The sequence below is a fragment of the Macrobrachium nipponense genome, chromosome 6 (genome assembly GCF_015104395.2).
Source record: "Macrobrachium nipponense isolate FS-2020 chromosome 6, ASM1510439v2, whole genome shotgun sequence".
Lineage (NCBI taxonomy): Eukaryota > Metazoa > Arthropoda > Malacostraca > Decapoda > Palaemonidae > Macrobrachium > Macrobrachium nipponense.
The window spans coordinates 25429241-25450493 of NC_061108.1; positions in this window are offsets into that span (position 1 = coordinate 25429241).

Here is a 21253-nt window from a genome sequence, read left to right on the forward strand (position 1 = left end):
TAATGGATTTGTTTTATATGTCTTTCGTTATCGATTTATACATAATGTACCTTTTCATTTTGTCTGAATATATATTTCTATTATAAGTATATATTCAGATTACAATTTATGTCTCTGTATTAACAACATAATGGGGTTGACGTCATTGTGTCAACTGGATTCCTGGTATTCTAGTTATTAAGTATATGTATAATTTTTCTCATATTTTCTAGAACCGATACCTATCTTTTAGGTCTGCCTTAATTAAATTTTGAGTTTGAGTTTGTCTTCTTTATACTATTGTGGATAATGATTTGGTTAAGGGTTTTTGAGTAAATAACTACTTGGTTACTGCACGTTATTTTTATTCAATTCTTAACATGGTTAAGATAGAGAATCCTTATATTTAAGTATAGTATTATTGAATATTTCTCATTAATTTGCATTTTCCAATGATATTTCCTCAGGATACATCAATTAGCTATTTTTCAGGGGTATTCCTCTTCCATCAGCTGATTCCTCTCCCTTCCCTTCTTTTCCTTGTCATAAAATTCTCTTTTTATGAATCTTGGTAGTACTCCATGAGTGACCCAGGTCTGCCCTTCGGTCAAAAAACGAGGTTTGACGAAGGAAACATTATTTTTGACCAAGGCAGACCTGGGTCACTCAGACCCCACCCTTCAAGGTTTTTCTTTCCTTTTACCTTTCACACAGCTCGATACATATATTAACTCAATAGTGAACATGGTAACGATGGGTGGAAACAGTTGATGGATGGAATGCGCTGTTCTTCTTCTTTCTTGGAACGGCTCTCCTTGCCTGTAGTGGGGAGGTTTGTCATTGGAATGGTTGTTTTCGATTAGGCAGACCTGAAATTCAAAGTCACTTCTCTCTATATACTGCTTTTAGCCTGTAGAGAGCCCTTGGGCGTTTTTGGTCTATTTAGACTTCTTGATAATTATTTCGAGAGTCGCACCCACCTGTACAGGGGGTGAATAGTCCTCCATGAGTGACCCAGGTCTGCCTTGGTCAAAAATAATGTTTTCCTTCGTCAAACCTCGTTTTTTATATTTGTAAACTTTTTAATCTTTTAGTATGTATTCCGAGTTTATGATTTTAACTTTTGTTTTATCTTTTTTTTAGCTTGATAATGGGACTTTTATGTCTTGAAACGTCGCGACAATAAAGTACAAATAATGGGAATAAAGGATTGTCCTTCACCTTGCATCGACTGAGATATATATATATATATATATATATATATATATAAATATATATAAGAATATGGACATTTGATTTGGTCGGTGACAATCGTATATGCATGGCGCATGTAGCAGGTGTGACTGTCGACGCAGGCAGTATTTGAGATGCCGGAATCCTTTTGATGAAAATGACTCGGTTGTTGTTTTCTGCTCTCGTTTACCTGCCACCTGCGTTGAGTTTTGTCTACCGGAACGCTGGAATACTACCTTGGGAATAGCGCCTGGGATTACCCTGTATCCCTCTGACAGATTCCAATTCATTGTTTGATAGATGATAGCGGTCAAAAGTCAGGGGAAAGTGGAAATCGTATTGGCAGCCGGTAATAAAGGAAGATTCCAAAAGCCGCCATTGTCAATGAAAGAAGGAACGGGAGACCGTCAGGACTTGGGATAATCCCGTTCCCTATTTTCAAGCTAATATTCCGACGTCCACGCCCACCAAATTCGATAAAGGCGGAAGGTACAAATAGCTGGAGACAAGGCAGGTCATTTCTGTCAAAGGACACGAGCATCTCAGATACCACCCACGTCGTTTGTCACACCTGCATGTGACATGTAAACACGATTGTCACCTACCTACATTCACTACGATCAATATTATAGACCACTGTTGCTCAAAATATATAATCGTGTAGTGTATGCAGCGTTTTCGTGGACTCTAGAGATAAAAGTACATACCTTCATACATACATACATACAAATATGCATGCATGCATACATACATACATACAAGCGTACACATACAAATAAATAAAGAAATATGTATATGTATATATACATATATACATACAAATATGCATGCATGCATACATACATAAAAGCGTCCACATACAAATATATAAATAAATAAGTAAATAAATATTTACATGATATATATATGTATCTATGAATGTATGTAATTATATATCAAGAGTGTATATATTCATACATACATACATATACGCATGTATACATACAAACATACAAAACAAACACACATACCACTGTTGATCAAAGCATGTAATTGTGCAGTGTATGCAGCTTTTTCGTGGCATCTAGAGATATAAGAACATACGTTCATATATGCATACAAATATGCATCCTGCATACGTACAATCAAATGCGCATCCATATATATATATATATATATATATATTATATATATATATATTATATATATATATATTTATATACTATCTATCTATCTATCTATCTATCTATCTATATATATATATATATATATATATATATATATATATATATATATATATTACACATATATATATATATGTGTGTGTGTGTGCGTGTATAACTGAATCACGAAAGTTTTAAAACAAGATGAATGCATAAATAAAGGTGTGTGTGTACGTGATATATATATACATATATATATATATATATATATATATATATATATATATATATATATATAATATATATATATATGGATGTATGTATGTATGAATGTATGGTACTTATAAATCAAGAGCGTATACATTCATACATACATACATATTTGTATATATACATACAAACATACAAAATAAACACGCATATACCTGTATATATATATATATATATATATATATATATATATATATATATATATATAATATATATATATATATATATATATATATAATATGCATGCATACACGCACACACACACACCTTTATTTATGGATTTATCACGTTCCAAACTTTCGTGATTCAGTTATACATATATATATATATATATTATATATATATATATATATATATATATATATATATATATATATCTATATATATTATATATATGTGTGTGTGTGTGTGTGTGTGTGTGTGTGTGTGTGTGTGTGTATGGATGCGCATTTGATTGTACATATGCATGGATGCATATTTGTATGCATGTATGGACGTTTGTACTTATATCTCTAGAGGCCACGAAAAAGCTGCATACACTGCACAATTATATATTGTGATCAACAGTAGTATGTGTGTTTGTTTGTATTTTTGTATGTATACATGCATATATGTATGAATGTATACACTCTTGATATATAAGTACATACATTCATACCTACATATATATTTACATTTATAAATTTATTTATTTATTTCTTTGTGGACGCTTGTATGTATGTATGCATGCATGCATATTTGTATGTATGTATGAAGGTATGTACTTATATATCTAGAGGCCACGAAAACTCTGCATACACTTCACATTTATATATTTTGGTCATAAGTGGTTTATAATATTGATCCTGGTGAATGTGGGTAGGTAACAATCGTGTTTACATGTCACATGTTTTCCGGAATACGTAGACATAAATGCTTTTACCGCAGAACCAGATAAGCCTAGGTTTTCATCTACCAATATGTCTGTAGATTTATTATAAAATCGAGAATACAACCCGTTTGGGCATCACAAAGTTCAAATATTTTCACTCCAAATCGACTTCTTTTATTTGGAATATTTTGCTGAAACTAAGCCTTCCCTTCCATACCATCAAACTTTCATCTATGCATAAATCTTGGAAAGGTTGAAATTTTTCCCTGATTTTGCTACGCACATTGACAAACACTAGTTTATTTATCTATTTTATTTCATTTTTATCTGGGTCTCTCCTGTGAATTATCAACGAAATTTTTTTTTTCCCCTTGTGAATTGTCAACGAAATGTAGAGCCACAATTCGATGAAATCTGTCCCTTGCCATCAGCCTTCTCATTCTCCTTTTGTCTAGTTTGCCTCAAGCGTAATCAAGTAATCAACGATGCGACGTTTACTTAGATGCGACATGATCATAATCACACACAGGAAGCGTACCATTTCGTTCACAGTAACCTGGGCAAACTTTCGCATGTATTTTGGTACTGCATCTCCAATTGTAATCAACAAGGAATCTTTATAACGGTTTGTCTCTCTAATAGTCAGTCACGTAAAGTCGTTATCGAAAAATTGAAAAACATGATCCACTTCGGAGTTCTTCCTTTGAATTTTCATTCGCATTACATATTGACGTAATGCCCTGCCACTGCCGTCAAATACGAAATCTCGGGGCTGGAACTTACTGGCAACCCACTCCCACATCACCTGAGTCAACTCGCAGTCGCTGTATCCGACTTCTTTCAACACCGTTACTTTCGTTAGGTAGCAGATTTTCGTTATTTTCACTGTCGGTTGAAATTTCATCACTGTCTCTTGCACCAGGCGTATAATTATTCATTTAATTGCCTTCTAAATCCCATTCATTTTCATATCTAGAAAATTAACCGAGAAAGTCTACAAAATAATTATCGTCATCGACAGCTCTTCTCTCGATCTGCCGACGGTCAAGCTCGAAGATGTCATACACTTGGCTCCTCCTCCTACGACATATTGATGAAAAATAATGAATTTTAGGGAAATGCACACATTTATATGAATTCACAGTATGACAACTGGCAGATTGTAACCATATCAAGAAAAAACAAGCCAGTAGTTCAATCATCAGTCTTCCACATGAAAGGAAATTGCCAGTGGCCGTATACGATACAGCCGTGTTCTGGGATACCTTAGGAAACGTATCGTATACGACCCAGTCGTATTCAAAGGGTTAAGGCATAGACCTTAATGGGTCCAGCGAGTGCCCAGACAGGTATAAAAGATCGGTGGTAGAGGCCTTCGTCCGCCGCGCCCTTACACACTGTTCCACATGGAGAGAAACCACCAGGGAAATCGAAAGGTCTACACAAGTTCTCATTAATAATAACTTTTCAAACCGTATGGTCGAACGCCAAACGAGGGACTCCATAAATAAATGGCACCAAGAAAGAACGACCGTAACTAACGACCAAAGTGGAGCTATAAAAATATTTTATAAAAATCATATGCACCACAAATATTTGGAAGATGAAAAGGCTATAAGGAAAATAATCAGTGATAATGTCTCCCCCACTACAGAAAGTGATAAAATTAGCCTCATAATTTATTACAAAAGCATGAAAACCAGCCAGCTGCTTCTTAGAAACAACCCGGCGCCCCCAGAAACGTCTTTGAAGAGAAGGAGTGTCATCTACGAATTCACATGCTCGGTGGATGGATTGCCAACCATTCTTATATCGGGATGACCACTACCAGACTCTCCAAGCGTCCTCTCGTGTCATCTTCAAGAAGGGGCCATTTTCATTCACTATAGGGGAAAACACAACAGGAGACCAGAAAGAGCTGAGCTTATAAAGAACATAGAAATTATTGACCATGCACCTGGACCGAAAACCGCCTACGTTATCTTGAGCTTACATATATTAGAGAAAAAACCGACTATCAACACGGTAAAGAAACAGAGTTTCTCCCCACCATCATAAGAAGAAATGGCGCAAGAAACCAACCGACTACGTATACATCCACGAGAGAGAGAGAGAGAATCGATGGGGGGAGAGACAGAGAGAGAGAGAGAGAGAGAGAATCGAGGGGGGGTTAGAGACCAGAGAGAGAGAGAGAGAGAGGAAAGAGAAATAGAGAGAGGAGCAACAGAGAGAGAAAAGAAAGAGAGAGAGAGAGAGAGGGAGGCAGCAGAGAGAGAAAGAGAGAGCGTTAGAAGGAGCGAACGAGAGAGAGAGAGAGAGAGAGAGGAACTTGCAGAAAGAGAAGAGAGAGAGCAAGAGAGAGAGAAAGAGCGGAAGAAGTAGAGAGAGAAAGCGGGAGAGAACGAGCGGAAGATATATCAGTTTGTACAGCCTGCCGCCCAAGAGGTGGGTACCCCAAACAACACCCAACCGACGCTAATAACCCCGTCCAAACTACGCAGGTCAGAACGCCTCAGGGGGAGATTTCGTTTCCATCCAACGACCAATTAAAATCCGTTCCCACCGACCCGCCCACCGATTGTACACGACCTTGCATGCTATAAATACTTGTAAACTGTATCTTAATTCACTGTACTGTAAACTCTCATAGATGACTGCCTGTGCGCTGTCGACACGTTAGAGGAATAAAACCTAAGACAAATGAAAATCTTTACATGTCTTAGGAAACTTAATAACACAGCTACATGCTGACGAGAAAAAGATAATAAGAAGAATTGAGAAGATTCTATATAAATTAAATTCCGTTGAAAAAACAAGCTATTGTATTCAATGCTACCTGCCCCTCAGAGAAGGCCTCCTTCCTAATAATAATAATAATAATAATAATAACTAATAATAATAATAATAATAAGGAAGCAGGCTCCCTCTTGAATATGTGTCACTGTGACAATTATAACTGCGACTTTACCTATGACAAGAAATGACACGCCACTGACACAGCTACCATCTTCCACGAGACAGTGATAATAAACCCTGTGATTGGCTTATAAACAACCAATCAAGAGCGTAGTAAGGGACTGGTCTAGACATCGAATGCACGGTTGATGTGAATCTACTATAGCAAGTACTCGATACACCGCATAATTCCACCAAGGATCCTGAGATTCCTCAAAAAATGAGACGACAGAACAAATGATAAAAATTAAAGGATGATTAACTGTCACGCATCCGAAGAAGGAATGTTATAAAACGCAATTGATAGTGACTGTTAAATCAATCTTGTCATTGTGTTTCATGAAAAACCCAGCTGATTATTCTTGATGCTTCTCAACGCGATCCTTTCAACTTCAGTTAAAATACCAAATTTTCTAGCCACTGAAATGACAGCAAATGATGTAGATGGTCTTATGTTATGTTACGTATATCTTAGTTTACCAGACCACTGAGCTGATTAACAGTTCTCCTAGGGCTGGCCCGAAGGGTTAGATATTTTTTCGTAGTTAGCAACCAATTGGTTACCTAACAACGGGACCTACAGCTTATCGTGGGATCAGAACCACATTATATCGAGAAATTAACTTCTATCACCAGAAATGAATTCCTCTGGTTCCGCGTTGGCCGAGCCGAGAATCAAACTTCGGACCATCGGATTGGTAGCCGAGCGCGAAATCCACTCGTCCAACGAGGAACTTATAGATGGTCTTGACGGAGCATTACAGTTGAAGTATACTAGTACTACATCCCCTAATTTAAACAGGAAACCTGATATCCATCAAAATATCTTTTAAATGTGTGCCGGTATATTTCAACCTTCACTGGCTTCATCATAAACGTTTTTGTTTTTTTCTTGGCTTGTAACAGTCAGGGGATTCAACTTGTTTGAACATGAAAGTATTCAGTAATCTGTAAACTTTTATATCTCAATCATTTCCTTAACCTGAGAATTGTCTCTGGAGACGTTAAATAAGAGTTTTCTGAATTCAAAAAGAAACATATCTGCAAAGGAATCAAAACTTTATTTATGATTTTGCATTTAACATTTTAAAGTTCGAAGAATGTTTCTCAATAGAAACTTTAATTTTGTTCATTGTTATGTATTGAAATGAGCAAATACAAAACAAAACACTTGATTATTATTACAAGAATAGATCTCTTTGCTAATATTAAAGCTGAATGAAAGTTCTACATTTTACTCAAGACATTTCGATAAGTGAAGACTACAATTAACCACAACGATAAGATGACATGTTATCACAAGACAAAACTCGTACCCAAGATTAACATATTACTGGTTTTGCAAAACCACCCAATCGGTTGTACGAAAACACATTTTTATAGGAGTATCGTGTCTGTTTTAATAATTTTCGCGGCTCGGTGCGGGAGCCTCTGTAAGTGTTAATGGTAAAGTGCGAATTCTACCAGGATTTGCTTAGAAATTTGAAACATTCTAATTTTTTGTTATTTTTAAATTTCAGTAACAAAAGTAACAGCAGGAGTAAAAGCGGGAGGTGGAAGAGTGGACATGGCAAAGTGTATTTATTTGACATGAGAAACAATAGAACATTGGGAACGAAAACAAGCTACTTGCTAAATCCATAGAGAAAGGAAGCAAGCTACTTGCTAAATCCATAGAGAAAGGAAGCAAGCAACTTGCTAAATCTCTAGAGAAAGGAAGCAAGCAACTTGCTAAATCCATAGAGAAAGGAAGTAAGCAACTTGCCAAATCTATAAAGAAAGGAAACAAGCAACTTGCTAAATCTATAGCGAAAGGAAGTAAGCAACTTGCTAAATCCATAGAGAAAGGAAGTAAGCAACTTGCTAAATCTATAGAGAAAGGAAGTAAGCAACTTGCTAAATCTATAAAAAAAGGAAGCAAGCAACTTGCTAAATCAATACAGAAAAGAAGTAAGCAATTTGCTAAATCTATAGAGAAAGGAAGTAAGCAATTTGCTAAATCTATAGAGAAAGGAAGCAAGCAACTTGCTAAATCCATAGAGAAAGGAAGTAAGCAATTTGCTAAATCAATAGAGAAAGGAAACAAGCAATTGCTAAAACTATAGAGAAAGGAAACAAGCAACTTGCTAAATCTATAGAGAAAGGAAGCAAGCAACTTGCTAAATCTATAGAGAAAGGAAGCAAACAACTTGCTAAATCCATTGAGAAAGGAAGTAAGCAACTTGTTAAATCTATAGAGAAAGGAAGCAAGCAATTTGCTAAATCATAGAGAAAGGAAGTTAGCAACTTGCTAAATCTATAGAGAAAGGAAGCAAGCAACTTACTAAATCCATAGAGAAAGGAAGTAAGCAATTTGCTAAATCCGTAGAGAAAGGAAGCAAGCAATTTGCTAAATCTATAGAGAAAGGAAGCAAGCAACTTGCCAAATCTATAGAGAAAGTAAGCAAGCAACAAGCTAAATCTATAGAGAAAGGAAGCAAGCAACTTGCTAAATCCATAGAGAAAGGAAGTAAGCAATTTGCTAAATCCATAGAGAAAGGAAGTAAGCAATTTTCTAAATCTATAGAGAAAGGAAGCAAGACACTTGCTAAATCTATAGAGAAAGGAAACAAGCAACTTGCTAAATCTATAGAGAAAGGAAGCAAGCAACTTGCTAAATCTATAGAGAAAGGAAGCAAGGAACTTGCTAAGTCTGTAGAGAAAGTAAGCAAGCAACTTGCTAAATCTATAGAAAAAGGAAGCAAGCAACTTGCTAAATCCATAGAGAACGGAAGTAAGCAATTTGCTAAATCCATAGAGAAAGGAAGTAAGCAATTTGCTAAATCCATAGAGAAAGGAAACAAGCAACTTGCTAATTCTTTAGAGAAAGTAAGCAAGGATCTTGCTAAATCTATAGAGAATGGAAGCAAGCAACCTGCTAAATCTATAGAGAAAGGAAGCAAGCAACTTGCTAAATCTATAGAGAAAGGAAGTAAGCAATTTGCTAAATCCATAGAGAAAGGAAGTAAGCAATTTGCTAAATCCATAGAGAAATGAAGCAAGCAACTTGCTAAATCCATAGAGAAAGGAAGCAAGCAACTTGCTAAATCCATAGAGAAAGGAAGCAAGCAACTTGCTAAATCTATAGAGAAAAGAAGCAAGCAACTTGCTAAGTCCATAGAGAAAGGAAGCAAGCAACTTGCTAAATCTATAAAGAAAGAAAGTAAGCATTTTGCTAAATCCATAGAGAAAGGAAGTAAGAAATTTGCTAAATCCATAGAGAAAGGAAGCAAGCAACTTGCTAAATCCATAGAGAAAGGAAACAAGCAACTTGCTAAATCTATAGAGGAAAGGAAGTAAGCAATTTGCTAATCCATAGAAAGGAAGTAAGCAATTTGCTAAATCCATTGAAAGGAAGCAAGCAACTTGCTAAAGCATTTGCTAAAATCCATAGAGAAAGGAAGTAAGCAACTTGCTAAATCCATAGAGAAAGGAAGTAAGCAAGTTGCTAAATCCATAGAGAAAGGAAGCAAGTAACTTGCCAAATCTATAGAGAAAGGAAAGTAAGCAATTGCTAAATCCATAGAGAAAGAAGGTAAGCAATTTGCTAAACGAAATCCATAGAGAAAGGAAGTAAGCAATTTGCTAAATCCATTGAAAGGAAAGAAGCACGCAACTTGCTAAATCTATAGAGAAAGAAAGTAAGCAATTTGCTAAATTTCCATAGAGAAAGGAAGTAAGCAACTTGCTAAATCCATAGAGAAAGGAAGTAAGCAAGTTGCTAAATCCATAGAGAAAGGAAGCAAGTAACTTGCCAAATCTATAGAGAAAGGAAGCAAGCAACTTGCTAAATCTATAGAGAAAGGAAGCAAGCAACTTGCTAAATCCAGAGAGAAAGGAAGTAAGCAACTTGCTAAATCCATAATGAAAGGAAGCAAACAATTTGCTAAATCCATAAAGAAAGGAAGCAAGCAACTTGCTAAATCCATAGAGAAAGGAAACAAGCAACTTGCTAAATCCATAGAGAAAAGAAGCAAGCAACTTGCTAAATCTATAGAGAAAGGAAGCAAGCAACTTGCTAAATCTATAGAGAAAGGAAGTAAGCAACTTGCTAAATCCATAAGGAAAGGAAGCAAGCAACTTGCTAAATCTATAGAGAAAGGAAACAAGCAACTTGCTAAATCCATAGAGGAAGGAAGTAAGCAATTTGCTAAATCTATAGAGAAAGGAAGCAAGCAACTTGCTAAATCTATAGAGAAAGGAAGCAAGCAACTTGCTAAATCTATAGAGAAAGGAAGCAAGCAACTTACTAAATCTAAAGAGAAAGGAAGCAAGCAACTTGCTAAATCTATAAAGAAAGGAAGTAAGCAATTTGCTAAATCCGCAGAGAAAGGAAGTAAGCAAATTGCTAAATCCATAGAGAAAGGAAGCAAGCAACTTGCTAAATCTATAGAGAAAGGAAGCAAGCAACTTGCTAAATCCATAGAGAAAAGAAGCAAGCTACTTGCTAAATCTATAGAGATAGGAAGCAAGCTACTTGCTAAATCCATAGAGAAAGGAAGTAAGTAACTTGCTCAATCAATAGAGAAAGGAAGCAAGCAACTTGCTAAATCTATAAAGAAAGAAAGCAAGCAACTTGCTAAATCTATAGAGAAAGGAAGTAAGCAACTTGCTAAATCCATAAGGAAAGGAAGCAAGCAACTTGCTAAATCTATAGAGAAAGGAAGCAAGCAACTTGCTAAATCCATAGAGAAAGGAAGTAAGCAACTTGCTAAATCTATAGAGAAAGGAAGCAAGCAACTTGCTAAATCTATAGAGAAAGGAAGCAAGCAACTTGCTAAATCTATAGAGAAAGGAAGCAAGCAACTTGCTAAATCTAAAGAGAAAGGAAGCAAGCAACTTGCTAAATCTATAGAGAAAGGAAGCAAGCAATTTGCTAAATCCACAGAGAAAGGAAGTAAGCAATTTGCTAAATCCATAGAGAAAGGAAGCAAGCAACTTGCTAAATCTATAGAGAAAGGAAGCAAGCAACTTGCTAAATCCATAGAGAAAGGAAGCAAGCTACTTGCTAAATCTATAGAGATAGGAAGCAAGCTACTTGCTAAATCCATAGAGAAAGGAAGCAAGTAACTTGCTCAATCAATAGAGAAAGGAAGCAAGTAACTTGCTAAATCCATAGAGAAAGGAAGCAAGCAACTTGCTAAATGAATAGAGAAAGGAAGCAAGCTACTTGCTAAATCAATAGAGAAAGGAAGCAAGCAACTTGCTAAATCAATAGAGAAAGGAAGCAAGCAACTTGCTAAATCAATAGAGAAAGGAAGCAAGCAACTTGCTAAATCAATAGAGAAAGGAAGCAAGCTACTTGCTAAATCCACAGAGAAAGAAGCAAGCTACTTGCTAAATTTAAGGAGAAAGGAAGCATGCAACTTACTAAATCCATAGAGAAAGGAAGTAAGCAACTTGCTAAATCTATAGAGAAAGAAGCAAGCAACTTGCTAAATCCATAGAGAAAGAATCAAGCTACTTGCTAAATCTATAGAGAAAGAAGCAAGCAACTTGCTAAATCCATAGAGAAAGATGCAAGCTACTTGCTAAATCTAAGGACAAAGGAAGCAAGCAACTTACTAAATCCATAGAGAAAGGAAGCAAGCTACTTGCTAAATCTATAGAGAAAGAAGCAAGCAACTTGCTAATTCCATAGAGAAAGATGCAAGCTACTTGCTAAATCTATAGAGAAAGAAGCAAGCTACTTGCTAAATCTATAGAGAAAAAAGCAAGCATCTTGCTAAATCTATAGAGAAAGGAAGCAAGCTACTTGCTAAATCCATAGAGAAAGAAGCAAGCAACTTGCTAAATCTATAGAGAAAGATGCAAGCTACTTGCTAATTCTATAGAGAAAGAAGCAAGCTACCTGCTAAATCTAAAGAGAAAGGAAGCAAGCAACTTACTAAATCCATAGAGAAAGGAAACAAGCAACTTACTTAATCTATAGAGAAAGGAAGCAAGCTACTTGCTAAATCTATAGAGAAAGGAAGCAAGCTACTTGCTAAATCTATAGAGAAAGAAGCAAGCATCTTACTAAATCCATAGAGAAAGGAAGCAAGCAACTTATCAAATCTATAGAGAAAGGAAGCAAGCAACTTACTAAATACATAGAGAGAGGAAGCAAGCAACTTACTAAATCTATAGAGAAAGGAAGCAAGCTACTTCCTATATCTAAAAGAACACAAATGTTAAACAAGAGAACCAAGTTAGTATCTTATTGCAAGCAAAACAAAGCAAAGCAAAATGAAAAAGCAGACAAAAGTGATATGAATGCGGTACATAGACCAAACGATTTCTTGTGAGCAAAATCTACACCCATTACCGGGTGTATCAAGAGGCACGACATGTTGTATCAAAACACATCTTATATAGATACAAACCCCATCGCTAAGTAAGAAATGTCCTTCTTTCCAAACCTCCTCAAGAAAGCGTACAATCACCCGGGGGGAGAAGACCAGGTAGAGTACAATTGACCACCAAATGAGCGTACTCGTGGCAAGGAGCAGTGGGAGAGATCGTCAGAATAAAATGGCTTTGAATTTCCTTAAATGGAGAAAGGCATCCGTTCATTTCCCTCATTTTTTAACTATAAAACGAAGAACAAAAGGATCTCCTGGCTGTTATTGTGCAATGGAGGGACGCCTAACAAAAGAGCCCCTTGTCACCTTCCCTCTTGTTTTTGTTTCTTTGTTAACTCACAGAGTGAACCAAGTGACGTCACGGTCTCCTACGTCACTAAATTCGGCGACTTTGAGAAATTTAATTATGCCAAGGATCTTCGAGGGAGCTCAGACTAGACAGGTATCATCCATCCACTGCGACAAAAATATGAATGGACAAATATACGTAATTGACGAGTTTACGCTCTCCTACCTGACTAATATCTACAAATATCTAATAATGTCTTGTCAGCGGCAAGAGGAAAAAAACTTGATGGAACCATTCATGATTGTAGATTCATCATTTGCATTTCTGCCATTACAGATTACTAATGGCAGATTACTAATGTGTATTTGTATCTGTGCGCGCGCGCACAGATACAAATACACATTATATATATATATATATGTATATATATATATATATATATATATATATATATATATATATATATATATATATATATGTGTGTGTGTGTGTGTGTGTGTGTGTGTGTGTGTGTGTGTGTGTGTGTTTGTTTGTGTGTGTGTGTGTGTGTTAACCGAAAGGGAATTTTTTTAGCTGATGATAACTTCGTCCTCTCGTGGAATCGAACCAGAGTAAGAGGAGAAATTAGGACTTCAATGACGCCTTCGGTTAAAATAATGAAAATTAATAATTCCGAGGTAGAGCGAATTGGATATTAAAGGACATTTATAGCTTAATGCATGCATGCATACTTACATATTATACATATATATATATATATATATATATATATATAGCAATTCAGGAATGCCGAAGACACATGGATGTTTTAAAAGATTTATTCATAGAGAAACGTTTCGCACATGACTATGTGCATCATCAGTCTGAAAAATGACAAAATAATAACATTAAAAATATTAAAAAATACACAGGATTCTTAAAATGACAATTAAAAACATTAAAACACTAAAAGTAAGAAGCAAAGTAAAAACAACTGCTGTTACACCAACCTTCAGGTACAGAGGAAGAAGATAGAATGACAAAAGAGGAACAACAACCTCCAAAGACGACTATGCCAGTATAGTTGAGCAGAGGAGCAGCCACCGTTTAACGATGGAACGAGTCTTTTAATATATAATGACTCTAAGGTCGTCAGATAATCTGCATCGCTAGAATACGCTAATATGGAGAAGTGCTGCTTCTTAACCTCAATTTTACAATTGATAGCATGATTTTTTATATTTGAATGTTCTGGTCTCCTCAATCTTTGTCCCGTTCTAAAACTCAACCCTAAGTGACTATAATAACGCATCTGCAACAACCTCTTCGTCGATCCAATATAAGTACCAGGACATCCTGGCATGTAAACTTATAGACCACATTGGATCTCATGAAGGGCTGCAGATGGTCCTTGAAGCCAAACAAGGAGCCAATTTTACTGGGATTGTTTGATATTAATTTTAAATTAATACACGGTATTTCGGTTTCAATAATTCGTTTCAGTTTATGCGAAAATTTGGAGTTAAAAATATAAGGGATTGAAGCATACATAAGTTTTTTCGGAACATTAAAAACGTGTGGCAGGATGAAAATAATCAGTTAGAAGTTTGTTGATGATTCTAAAGACTAGATCCTTGGGAAATGAATTTTGTTGAAAAAAAGTAGTTAAAAATTCAATCTCCTTATGAAATATGGCCCAACTGGAAGAGTATCTAAGAGACGTATGCACTAAAGTATAGATGGTATTCAATTTAAAACTGGTTTGGCAAGCACTGTAGAAATTATTTGCAAGACCTGTATAAGTTTTCTTTCTATAAACGGCAGTAGTAAAAACAGAACTAACTCTCGTGATTAAAACATCTAAAAACGGTAAACAATTATCTTTTTTTAATTCCATAGTAAAATTAATGTTAGGGTGTTGCTGATTAATAAAATCTAAAAACTGGGTGGCCTGCCACTGGTACTTAAAAAGAAACAAAGGTATCGTCTACATACCTTCTGTAAAACAATGGTTTAAAAGACGACGGACAACAATCTAAAAAATTTTGTTCTAAAAAAGACATAAAAAAATTTGCAAATAAAGGTCCTAATGGAGAACCCATAGCAACACCATCTACCTGAGAATACAATTTTTGATTAAAAAATAAAACCATAGAATCTTGCACAGCAAGTTCTAGAAGTTGTTTAAAAAGAGACCTAGTAAAAACCATGAAAGTAAAATTGCCATCTGGAAAAACCTTGTTTAAAATAATCTCTATAGTCTCGTTTAAGGGAACATTCGTAAATAAAGACTCAACATCAAAGCTCGACATATACAGGTCATCCATCTGACTAATGATTTGGTTTTGAAATTCATAACCATTTTTCAAAATAAAATGACTTGAGGTATACTCGTTAAGGAGAGAAACCAAATATTTCGAAATAGAAAAAGAAGGGCTATTATACGCTGCCATAATAGGTCTCATAGAATTCCATCTTTAGAATTTTGGTAGCCCATACAAATACTGAAAGAAGAACCGGTTACATACAGCTTTTGGTAGGTTTTTATCATCAATAATGTTGTCAGTTTTAATTTCCTAAAAACCTGTTAATACGATCCTCATCGTTTATAAATATCTAAAATGTTAGGATCACCGTGAGCTACAAACTTAGAAGTGTCCGACAGTATGTCTTCATCTTATTGACATAAAACATTCTTATTCAATAATACAACTCCTTTGCCGCCCTTGTCTGGCTTGCAGATCACTAGGTCCTCACGTTTCCTAAGTGAAAGCAAAAGTTTCAAATCATCTTTTTTAAAAAACGGAGTCCACGTAACCTTTAATTGTGAATAAGTCTTATGTATAAGAGCAGCCATTTTTTGTTGTAAATTACTCAATGTTTTGCATATCCAAATTAACAAGTCTTTGAAACAGCACCTCCAAAGGGAAATAAAAATCTGGCATAGTCAGGTCTATAGGAGGGTAAACAAAAATCAAGCCCGAAAGACAGTAAGAATTCTTCCCTTTTGGACAGTACATAATTAGAAAAATTAAAAATACATTGGTTTCTCTGGTCAAACATCGGAATTACAATACCCAAATTCTGCAACTTTCTTTGATGGCGGACAAAATATGAGACAACAAGAATAACAAATTCATTTACATAATTATTAAACAATTTCTGAAAGATAAACCGATCAACAAAAGACAAGTCATCAAACAAGAGCCTCCTCAATTGGGTAACGGTCTCGTTAAATTTCTGAATAGCCGTCTGTTTCGTAATAATCTCCTTACGAAGTAGCTCTTTTTCAGGGCTTCTTTGTAGAACTCAAGTAGCGTAAAGGGATGTCTTGTACAGTTTGAATCGGACGAATTTCGGATATACGCCATTTAGCTCGCAGTATTGCAGAAAATCTAGGTCACATTTTGACTTCTCGAGTTTCAGGGACGTCTTTTCAAAAAAACTTGAGTAATTTACAACAAAAAATGCTGCTCTTATACATAAGACTTATTCACAATTAAAGGTTACGTGGACTCCGTTTTTAAAAAGATGATTTGAAACTTTTTTGCTTTCACTTAGGAAACGTGAGGACCTAGTGCTCTGCAAGCCAGACAAGGGCACAAAGGAGTTGTATTATTGAATAAGAATGTTATGTCAATAAGATTGAAGACATACTGTCGGACAATTCTAAGTTTGTAGCTCACGGTGATCCTAACTTTTTAGATATTTATAAACGACGAGGATCGTATTACCAGGTTTTTAAGGTAAATTTAAAACTGACAACATTATTGATGATAAAACCACCAACAAAAGCTGTATGTAACCGGTTCTTCTTTCAGTATTTTGTATGGGTCTACCAAAAATTCATAAAGATGGAATTCCTATAAGACCTATTATGGCAGCGTATAATAGCCCTTCTTTTTCTATTTCGAAATATTTGGTTTCTCTCCTTAACGAGTATACCTCAAGTCATTTATTTTGAAAAATGGTTATGAATTTCAAAACCAAATCATTAGTCAAGATGGTGACCTGTATATGTCGAGCTTTGATGTTGAGTCTTTATTTACGAATGTTCCCTTAAACGAGACTATAGAGATTATTTTAAACAAGGTTTTTCCAGATGGCAATTTTACTTTTCATGGTTTTACTAGGTCTCTTTTTAAACAACTTCTAGAACTTGCTGTGCAAGATTCTATGTTTATTTTTAATCAAAAATTGTATTCTCAGGTAGATGGTGTTGCTATGGGTTCTCCATTAGGACCTTTATTTGCAAATTTTTTTATGTCTTTTTTAGAACAAAATTTTTTAGATTGTTGTCCGTCGTCTTTTAAACATTGTTTTACAGAAGGTATGTAGACGATACCTTTGTTCTTTTTAAGTACCAGTGGCAGGCCACACAGTTTTTAGATTTTATTATCAGCAACACCCTAACATTAATTTTACTATGGAATTAGAAAAAGATAATTGTTTACCGTTTTTAGATGTTTTAATCACGAGTTAGTTCTGTTTTTACTACTGCCGTTTATAGAAAGAAAACTTATATAGGTCTTGCAAATAATTTCTACAGTGCTTGCCAAACCAGTTTTAAATTGAATACCATCTATACTTTAGTGCATAGGGCTCTTAGATACTCTTCCAGTTGGGCCATATTTCATAAGGAGATTGAATTTTTAACTACTTTTTTTTCAACAAAATTCATTTCCCAAGGATCTAGTTTTTAGAATCATCAACAAACTTCTAACTGATTATTTTCATCCTGCCACACCGGTTTTTAATGTTCCGAAAAAACTTATGTATGCTTCAATCCCTTATATTTTTAACTCCAAATTTTCGCATAAAATGAAACGAATTATTGAAACCGAAATACCGTGTATTAATTTAAAATTAATATCAAACAATCCCAGTAAAATTGGCTCCTTGTTTGGCTTCAAGGACCATCTGCAGCCCTTCCTTCATGAGATCCAATGTGGTCTATAAGTTTACATGCCCAGGATGTCCTGGTACTTATATTGGATCGACGAAGAGGTTGTTGCAGATGCGTTATTATAGTCACTTAGGGTTGAGTTTTAGAACGGGACAAAGATTGAGGAGACCAGAACATTCAAATATAAAAAATCATGCTATCAATTGTAAAATTGAGGTTAAGAAGCAGCACTTCTCCATATTAGCGTATTCTAAGGATGCAGATTATCTGACGACCTTAGAGTCATTATATATTAAAAGACTCGTTCCATCGTTAAACGGTGGCTGCTCCTCTGCTCAACTATATCTGGCATAGTCGTCTTTGGAGGTTGTTGTTCCCTCTTTTGTCATTCTATCTTCTTCCTCTGTACCTGAAGGTTGGTGTAACAGCAGTTGTTTTTACTTTGCTTCTTACTTTTTAGTCTTTTAATGTTTTTAATTGTCATTTTAAGAATCCTGTGTATTTTTTTAGTATTTTTAATGTTATTATTTTTGTCATTTTTCAGACTGATGATGCACATAGTCATGTGCGAAACGTTTCTCTATGAATAACAAATCTTTTAAAACATCCATGTGTCTTCGGCATTCTGAATTGCTGTTTGAGGATCATACTGCAGATAGTATATATATATATATATATATATATATATATATATTATATATATATATATATATATATATATGTGTGTGTGTGTGTGTGTGTGTGTGTGTGTGTGTGTGTGCAACTGTAAAATGTTTTCTGTTAAAACAGAATTCCGAATTCCATCTAATAAAAGGAGCCCATACAAAAACGTCAAAAGTAGAAAGTCAATGCTAATTTCAGTTTTAAATTTATCTAACGCCATCTTACCATAAACCAACATGGCCGAGAAGAGATATGTTTAAAACGCATTTTACTAATTGCGTAACCCGAACAAATTTATAAAAGCCATCTGCTCGCTACAAAAATTAGATGTTGTATATTATAGATCCGGCAAAGACTGCAAAATCGTGATCATGGACAAAGATTTTTACCTCGACAAAATCAACCAACTCCTTAGTGACACACACATTTATGACAAATTGACGAAAAATCTCCTACAAATGTTTCTACATAATTATATAGAACAGTAAGATTAATTGTCAAGGACAAAAAGAGCATTGAACTTCTGGAGAAATTTAAAGTCATTAACCCAAAACTACCTTACTTTTATGGCCTTTTCAACATTCATAATCTTCCATTCAGACCTATTATCTCAATTGTCAGAGCTTTCTATTATAAAATTTCTAAGTGTTTAGCCGGACTACTTTCCCATTTCTTGGGCACATTTCCTTCGAGTCAAATAAACATTCTGAGGATTTCTGTCACAAATTCAAAGAAGTACATAGGTATACCACTTCACAGCATAAAACTTTTAAACTTAAGATGTAGATTCCCTATTCACACAAGTACCATTACAGGACGTTCTACAGATTTTGAGAGAAAAATCAGCCCTCTATTCAGATAATTTTCCAATAGCCCTAGATAAGATAATATAGTTAGTTGAATTATGTATATCGAATAACGTCTCTTCATTCGGGGAGCCATTCTATAAACACAAAATCTGGGTGGCATTATGGGCAACCCTTCAAGTCCTGTATACGGAATATTTTTACACTTTAATAATAAATGCAATAAAACCTAAAGGCGTGCTGTGGACGAGATATGTAGATGATATCCTACCATTTTGGGATAATAGATGGGGTAATTTCAACGACAGAATACAAATCTACCATACCCAGAAAACCAACATTTTCACCATTTTAGTTATCATAATATTCCTATCAAGATTGGCGTAGACAGTAAATTATTCTTGAGGAGCTAACGGATTTACTCCCTGGATTTCCTGGAAAAGGTAATTGAACTAATCCATAAGTAGCTGTCATATTTAAAGTACCCTGACCACACAATTAAAAAAAGCTATCCATAAGGTACATCTTCTACCGTCCTCCTCAAACAAACCAGAGAGACGCTAATGAACCTGAACTGGTGACAAATCACAATTAAGTGTGTACAATGTGAATGCCAAGAAAGACAATAGGGGCCCCGTAATGATAATTACCCTGACAGTCAGTCACATCATTAAGGGAAACTCTTACTAAAAATATTAACACTATGCTAGACATGATTCTTTGTCGAGCTAACAAAAGCATTTGGAAACATTCGTGAAGAGAGTGATTCGTCTGCACTCCTGTAGCAACAGTATATATGCAAGATCTCTCGCATTTACTTTAAGGCTTTCTGAAGCAAATTACTTACACGAGGGAAAGAAGATTACTTTTGGCTGCTTTTTTGTTTTCCTTTTGGTTTTACCAAAAGACAAAACAAACAGCAAACAACCAAAGAATCAGACAAACAAACCATCATTGGTTGTCTTCAGAAGAGAAGCAACTGTCCTGGATTAACCCAAGCACTGGATTAACCCAAGCACTGGATTAACCAAGGAGAGACGAAGGACATTTATAAGGATTGCAACTTATCTTCAGCTTTTCTTTTGAATCTCCTTCGGTCGTCTTATACACAAAGATATACACGTTTTATTGGTTCCTAGACTTAGAATGAATGTTATTTTCGTTTCGCAACTCCATTATTGCAAATTCTAAGAGGTTTGTAGAGACGATGCTAATACATCACGTTATTATGCCACATTGGGGTGGCCGAGAATTTAAGTGTGACGTTTCACTCATGTGTTAAAAAGAAAAGAAAAAATATGTATATATATATATATATATATATATATATATATATATATATATATATATGTATATATATATATATATATATATACTATATATATATATATATATATATATATATATATATATATATATATATATATATATATATATGATATATATATATATATATATATATATATATATATATATATATACATATATATATATATATATATATATATATGTATATATATATATATATATATATTATATATATATATATATAATGAAGATATGTCACTTATTACGCTGTGACATTTTTACATTTACAAATAACTCGCAGCAAATACCATAGGATATCAAATTCACTACTCCACGAGCATGAGTAATTCCGAAGGCGTACTGCATGACAATGACAGCTTAATATTAGAGAATGTTTATTAGAGTGTGCATTTCCCCACTGCAGCTCTCTGCTTTGACTTCCATTTACTGGCAAGGCAACGACCTGCAT